The sequence below is a fragment of the Symphalangus syndactylus genome, chromosome 3, assembly GCF_028878055.3.
Source record: "Symphalangus syndactylus isolate Jambi chromosome 3, NHGRI_mSymSyn1-v2.1_pri, whole genome shotgun sequence".
Lineage (NCBI taxonomy): Eukaryota > Metazoa > Chordata > Mammalia > Primates > Hylobatidae > Symphalangus > Symphalangus syndactylus.
In genome coordinates this window covers 69,326,737-69,334,783 of record NC_072425.2, presented here as the reverse complement: position 1 = coordinate 69,334,783, position 8,047 = coordinate 69,326,737, and the positions used below count along the sequence as shown (strand labels likewise).

The 8,047-nt window shown below is 41.3% G+C and overlaps 1 protein-coding gene across 4 annotated transcripts in view; it reads left to right on the top strand.

Moving 5' to 3' along the window:
- Positions 1-8,047, top strand: part of OSTF1 (osteoclast stimulating factor 1) — a 59,067-nt gene that overhangs the window by 452 nt on the left and 50,568 nt on the right. The gene's annotated exons all lie outside the window — the stretch shown is intronic.

The window sequence follows — 8,047 nt, the reverse complement described above, 5'->3', positions numbered from 1 at the left end:
GTAAGGTAGGCGCTCGCCGGGTCCTGCGACCGCCGCGGTGCCGGCGCCTCCTCTGCCGCTCGGCAGGGAGGACTCGGCGCGCACCCAGCCTCGAGCCTGGCTTCCGAGATCGGCCCCACCGGGACGGGCGCTCTTAGTTTTGCGTTCGCTGTTACGGAGGAGGGATCGATTTTGATAGCAAGAGGATTTCGAGGATTAAAAAATGTATATATTTTTAAAGGGGAGTAGACCTCACTTTTGCTACGTTGTCATTCGCTGAAACTTTCAGAGGGTGTGATGGCAGCGTCCCATGGAAGTTTTCCGGAAAGACAGGGCCATTGATCTCCCTTTAAAAAATGTCTTGAAATGATCTTTAGCCACTTCCTCTTTTCTCAGTGTTTGTCACTGTCAAGTTAGGGTTCCTGACCGGCCAGAGCGAACGGGAAGTGCAATGCCTGCAGGGTGGGGTGGGCGAGCGAGCCTCCCTCGGGACTTAAGCAAGGAGCAGCGTTTGAAATTGACCTCCGGATCTTGGGAAGAGCGTTTAGAAAAAAACCCAGTACTCGCGCTCCTGGTGGAAAGAATCTAGGATGGGGCAGTAATCTCAGCTGTTGCTATTCGGAAGTGTCATTTTATCATCTCCTTTGCCTTCGCTCTCCCAAAGAGGTTGGCGTGCTAAACCAGAGAGGGCTGAGATTACTAAATTCCTAAAAGCAGTTTTCTGGGCGGATTGTCCTTGTTGATTTTTGCTCTGTTCTTAGAGTATTTTCTGTGATATGCAGAAATAAGATAATTGTAAAAGAAACTGACGTATTTTAATTAAAAGTTGTAACATACTCTTCCGCGCATTCACTTGGGTAGGTAATTAGAAAGGACTGACGTATTTCAATACTTTAACAACTCTTACGTGCATTCATTTGGGTGGGTAATTAAGGGAAATACAGGAAATGGAAGATAAATGGCTCCGATGTATTCTTGGGTTTTTTCTTCCCATCGTGTAATTTCGGTATAGCGAAATGCTGAAATTTAATCCATTTACATCAAATTTTGAAGTAATTTTCGTTGCAAGAGATAAGAGTTTCAGTGATTACTTTTTTCCTTGATTTTCCTAAACTCTATAGCTTTCATACTTATCTAGTTTTCTTTCTTTGCGTTTCTGCAGTTGGAGTATGAAGTCCCTTTATTTGATAATCATGTACGTACGTATATGGAATAGTCCTTCACTGAGGACTGACATCTTGATGGGCTGAGTGTGAAGGAAGTTGCTGAGACTGGCTCTGCCCTGAGCAAAGATGGGGCACAGCTAGAGTTGGATTCTGCATTGCAGTAGATGTGGAATCTGATGAGAAATTTCCATTTTAAGTGCATATGTATGAGGTAGCTTTCTAAACTCAGGTGCAAATCAGGACCTTAAGTATCTAACAGTGCGGAGTTGTTCTTTGATAGTTAAACAATATTTTATTTATTTTTTCTGATCACCTGCTCCCTGTTGAAATACGTTAAAGAATGCCCTTTTAAAAAATCTCTTCAGGCGTATTAAATGCTGTCTATATTGCAAATGGAGGAACATTGACAGGTGTGTGTGTGTGTGTGCACACAGTAGTGTATACTTGTGGGTTCATTCACACTTGGGGGTTTAAGGGTCATCCTGTTACTAATTTTGGATACATTCCCAGGAACCTCCTTTCTCCTTCACATCAGAAAGCTCATGGTTAAACATGACGGGTATTTAGAGGGAACTTTGCATTTTATTTTATTTTAATTTGTTTTATCTGGTCCTTGTTTCAGGATAAAGGGAATTTTGAATCAACATTAATTTATAAATGAGATCCAGACACAAAGTTACCATAGAAATGGGTTTGCCAGTTTAGTAATTTACAGTGAGAAACATTACTGCCAATCAGACTTGAAACTTTGTGTGGGCTAGCTTAGCTGAAAAAAAAAAAGCGATGGCCAGGAGCAGTGGGCCATGCCTGTAATCCTAGCACTTTATAAGGCTAAGGTGGGAGGATTGCTTGAGGCTAGGAGTTTGAGACTAGCCTGGGCAACATAGCAAGACCGTGTCTCAACAGAGTACAAAAAACAAAAACAGAAATGTCCTATCATAGTACTGTCCCACATTTACTGTGTGTTAGGCAATGGTATAGTCACTTCTACATGTGTTAATGCATTTGCTGTTCTCAACAATCTTATGAGATCAGTATCATTATATTGTTCCTGTTGCACAGATGGGGAAATAAAGATGCGCAGAAATGTTATTTAACTTGTCTAAAGTCAACAGTTAGAGTGGGGGATGTAGCAGGCAGGATTAAAACCCAGGTAGTCTGGCTTTGAAATCTGCACTCTTTTTTTATTTTTATTTTTTGAGACAAACTCTCACTCTGTTGCCCAGGCTGGAGTGCAGTGGCATGATCTCGGCTCACTGCAACCTCCCCCTCTCGGGATCAAGCAGTTCTCTGCCTCAGCCTCCCGAACAGCTGGGATTACAGGCAGCCCACCACCATGCCCGGCTAATTTTTTTTGTGTGTGTTTTTAGTAGAGACGGGATCCAGGCTGGTCTTGAACTCCTGACCTTGTGATCCACCCTCCTCGGCCTCCGAAAGTGTGGGATCACTGCGCCTGGCCTAAGTCTGCACTCTTAACCATTTGCTGTTCTGCCTTAAGTCATAGTGCTCCATTCACATTGGTGGTCAAATGTGTATTTTAGAGCTGGTGGTCAGGAAGTCGAAAGGGAGGGGCCTCTGGTCTACAGACTTTCTTGTCACAAGTGCACATAAAGGTCACCCCCTGGTTGGTACAGCAAGGAGAGTGGTGTGGAGCTTTACTTTCTTGTCCTGCAGGCAAGCTACATGGATAAAAATCTCCAAAGACAGCATGGGATTGGGGGCTTTGGGGTTGTATTTAATTTTTTGGTTTATTTAAACCCTACCTCATTCCAAAAGGGCTTCTAAAAATACACATGATCTGAGAGAGAGGAAAAAGTAAAGATAAAGCATGGTCATCTAGAGGAAGGGAAGAATAATAAGATGAAACAAGAGGAAAAGCTAGCTTACAGACAGACCTGCATGTGTAGTAAGGTCACTGTAGATTTGGCTCTCAGCTGCAAGCAGAGAAAAATCTCAAGATTCATAGTGCTCATAAAATTAAAATGTGTCACTTGCTCTGAAAAGTAGTTATTTTAATGGCATTGAGATCTGAGACAGATTTTCCTGTGGGTTCTCTTAAAGTATTGGAGTGGCCTGGATATCTCTAGCAGAAATACAAGACAGAACATCCTAGCCATGTTTCTTATAGCTTCTTTCAGAGCAAGATTTGGGCAAAACAGCATGGCTCAATTCAGTAGACAATACTAAAAGGAAAGGAGCTAGGTGAGTAAGGACAAAGGACTTGCTGGAAGATATTAAAAACAAGGAACATTAAGCTATAATGCAGGCTAATAGCATCTTTCCGGCTGATCAGCACATCCCCAACAGGGGGACCGTTTGTGGAAAGAGGCTGCCCAGGGAAGTCCTGGGCAGATGCTAGTGGGAGACCCTGGCCATTTTTGTAGATAGATCAGGGTTACCTTGTTTGGGTTTTTGGCCATATCCAGAATTCATTTGCTAAACAAACGTTTCTTAATAAATGTAGCTCATATTTTAGGCCCTGTGCTAGACACTGGGGTTCCAAGGAACAATAAGGTGTCATTCACGAGGGTCCTGAGTCTAATGGGGAAGACGTATGTATCTACAGATATTACCTAGAGTATCCCATATTTACAAGTGGATGGCTGATCTCATTCATTTTGTTTTTTTTAAAAAAGCATGTAAGTAAAAATATAATTTTTTTATTTTTAGAAAATTTGGAAAAAGGTAAAGATAAACAATAAATATATAACTAAAATATAGAAATCATCCCTGTTATCTACTGATAATCACTATTTACATTTGGTTGAATATTCTTTCAGGTTTCTTTCTTCTTCACATCCATTTCATTTCAAAAAAGAAAATAAAAGCAATTATCCTCAGAACAGTGTCTCAGCTTCCATTTGAAATGTCTTGCTGTTGGTTGGCATATGTTTCCGAAAGGCTGTATGGTATTGCCTGCATTCTGCTTGAAAAATCAGTTCTGTCGCAGTTTGACCATTCCTTGCTGATTTTGTTTCTATAGAATCACTTTTGGCCATACAAGGTCTGTCACTGAAACTTTCTCCCTTAACTGTTACCTGTGCCACCATGGTACTCTACTAAGATGTGTTGCAATTTCGTGGTCTTCAGCTCATTCTTTATGGTACCCTCTTTCTTTCTTTTTCTGTCTCTCTTTCTTTTCTTTCTTTCTTTTTTTTTTTTCCTTTTTTCTGGAGATGGGATTTTGCTATGTTGACCAGGCTGGTCTTGCTCTCCTGTGCTCAAGCAGTCTTCCTACCTGAGCTTCCAGAGTATCTGGAATTATAGGTGCTCACCACCAAACCTGGCTGGGACCCTCCTTTCCTTTTTCTGAATGAGTACAACCTCTTAGTTTTACACATATAGCATTTATGTTGTTTTCAGCTACTCTCAGAAGCCTTGCAGTTCAATTAGCATGAATCTGTCTGGCTTGTTAGAGTGTAGAAGTGTAGAAAACAGAACTTTTGTTCTCATAAAATCTTTTAAAAAATATTTTATTCTGAGAGTAAGAATGGGCCACAGGATACTGAATGAGATTTGGGCTGTAGAATCATCTCATTCTAAGCAGGTTTGGTAACTCTCTATTGTAGTTGGAAACCTGATGTCTGACCTTGGCCATTTTTTCCAAATGGCTTATTGATTTTGGTGGTGAAAGTAAAGCATAAATATTTCATGTGCCTTGTGAAAATAAATTCATGGAACTTTGAAGAAGCAAATGTCAGTGTTTCAGGTTCTTTTGTTATTCAGAGTAAAAACATAATAAAACTTAAAAGACACCACACACATGCTGCTTAAATAACATTTTTGAGAGAAAAAGGTTTTTATCTAAAATGAACTTAATTTTTGTATTTTTTACCCCAACAAAGGAATTAATCAAAAGTGAGGTGAAATATGCACGTGAATAGTCTTCTTTTATAAACTTGATACTTTTTATACCTGTTGGCAGAATAAAGCCTGAGAAACATCTTGAAAATTTCACAATGATGATGATGTTGGGAATGGTTAACATATATTTGGCCCCATATATCAGGCACTGCACCCAGCACGTATATGCTCTGTCTTCTTTAATTATTCTGACTTTCCTATCAGGTGGGTGGGTCCTCATATCCCTGTTTTATGGATGAAGTAGTACTTAATGAGGTCAAGTAAACTATCTAAGATCTCAAAGCTAGTGAGTGTTTGGTGTGACCTGGAAGTGGAACAGAAGCTTTAATTGAGTCCATGCATATGAGCAGAGAAACCTGCCAGAGATGTTACTGGGTTGGACCTGCTTTTGCTGGACAGTCATTTTATTAGCTTATGCAGTTGTATTATTGGTATTTGGTTTGTGTAACTGCCCTCTTTCAATGGATCCGTATTAGAGCATTCAACTATGCACTTTTTGAGAGTGGAACAGTCTTTTATTTCTTTGTAAATGCACAGCCACTAAATCATTTATGAATGACAGATAATGTAAAATGCTTTAATACAAAAAAAAGGTGGGTTTTTTTTTTTTTTTTTTTTTTTTGTCTGAAAGAAGGTGGGGGTGGACTCAGAGACTGTGATTGGGCTTTTCTTGTAGCTTTACTACAAAGTAGCAAAGGCTGGAGGTTATGTGCTTCTGATAAGCACTCCTCCCTTCTGGAAATACTGGGGTCCCCTCCCTTGGCGTTTCAGCATTCCAGCAATTTGACTTACATGACTAGTGCAGTGAGATTTTCTAATACACACCTTATACCTCAGGGCATAACAGAACCCATTGCCAAAGTTGTCCTCACTTGCTTAATGGACAGGGAAAGACTACATTAAAAAAAAAAAAAATACAGGGACACCTTTCAGTGGGCTGATATCAGTGAAGTGTCAAGATTCTCTATCAAATTAAAGGAGTTTCAGAAAAATGTACAGGCCAGGAACAGTGGTTCACACCTGTAATCCTGGCACTTTGGGAGGCCCAGGAAGGCAGATTGCTTGAGCCTAGGAGTTTGAGACCAGCCTGGGCAACATGGTGAAACCTTTTCTCTACAACAAATACGAAAAATATTAGCTGGGCTTGGTGTTGCGTGTTTGTAGTCCCAGCTACTCAGGAGACTGAGTTGGGAGGATCACTTGAGCCTGGGAGGCCAAGATCGTGCCACTGCACTCCAGCCTGGGTGACAGAGCGAGACCCTGTCTCAAACAAACAAACAATACAACACAAATATTAGAACCAGGAGAACTTCCTGGTTCTTTTAAGTAACTACATAGTATTCTGCTGAGCTAATTTAACCAGACCCTAATTAACATACTTCTGGATTGTTTTCAATCTTTTTTTGTAACAAATAGTCTCCCAATAGTATTGTTGTTGCTTACACATGTAAATCCACAGGATAAAGTCCTGGCAGTGGGATTTGTTGTTTCAGAGGGTAAGTGCACTGCTGTTTTCATAGAAATTTCCAAATCGCTTTTCAAAGAGGTTATACCAGTTTACTTCCCTACCAAAAATGTATGAGCATGTCTTAAACAGAGAAATCTCAGTGCTTGTGATAGGAGATGTTATCAAAGTGTGATCAGAGGGCTGGGAAGCAAGGGGCAAGGAGCTTGAGGCAGCTGAGAAGATGTCACGGAAGAGGAGTAATCTAAGCAGAGTTCCGAATGCTGAGTGAGAGTTTGCTGGGCAGCAAAGGGGGAAAAGTCATTTGATTCAGGCAGAAATGAAATAATGCATCCTCCTATCCACATTTGTCTAACTAAGTAAGGGCTAAGCTTCTTTCAGAGAAGTCAAGGAAATTTGGTATGTGCATGGAGAACTGTGAACCAGATAATTTTCTCTGAATAAAGAGAAGGCCATTTACCCAGTGTAACAGTTTTTGAAAAATGGTATTGCTCCACACAGAAAGCAAGAATTTAAATGCACACGTCAGCCCTCTTCACAGATTGCTTATCTGTTTCTCAGAGTGTTAACAGTTGCTGTAGGTGTTTAGTTTAGGGCAATGAGTTAAAGAGATTTAGCAACTGCAAATCAATTAAAAAGTTACTGGTGTGACTGCTGTGGCCCCCTCCTTTTGTTTTTTTTTTTTTTTTTTTTGAGACGGAGTCTCGCTCTTTTGCCCAGGCTGGAGTGCAGTGGTGTGATTTCGGCTCACTGCAACCTCCGCCTCCCGGGTTCATGCCATTCTCCTGCCTCAGCCTCCCGAGTAACTGGGACTACAGGCGCCTACCACCACGCTTGGCTAATTTTTGATATTTTTAGTAGAGTCAGGGTTTCACCGTGTTAGCCAGGATGGTCTCGATCTCCTGACCTCGTGATCTGCCTGCCTCGGCGTCCCAAAGTGCTGGGATTACAGGCATGAGCCACCACGCCCGGCCATGCCCCCTCGTTTTTATTCTTCCAGTCATTTACCACTTTATGTCTGCATCTGTAGGATTTTTAGAAAGCCACAAGGCAAATTTCTCAGCTTACATTTGGGATTAGAGTTGGGGGATGGTTTTATATTTGTGCATTTTGATTGGCGTGGAATTTTAAAACTCTTTAGCATCCCTTATAATTTAATAAGCTATTTTGGTTTTATATTCTTGGGACCGAAGAATGCATCTAATGTGGATCTTTTCTGCTGGGTGCTCCCAATTTCCAGGGAGCCTGAGGGCAATTTGAGTTCAAATTAAGGGAGACCCTCTAACCAACTCAGTTTATACTCATGCTAGAGGGACTGTCTCAGGCCCCTTACAAGGGTCTCTCTGGCATCCCTGCACTCCAGGAATTTTGCTTGGTTCTGAGAAACTCATGGATTCTATTTTAGGATTCCCGGCTTCCCAGCCAGGACTTACTCCCATGAGACAAAGAAATGACTACAACCTGGAGGTTATCTTGGAATGTCTGTGTGTCTTCGAGGAACCTCCTGACCAAATCCATATTTGGGGAGAAGATGCTTCCAAACTTTAGCTCGCTGAGTGTTGGTTAGAGGGGG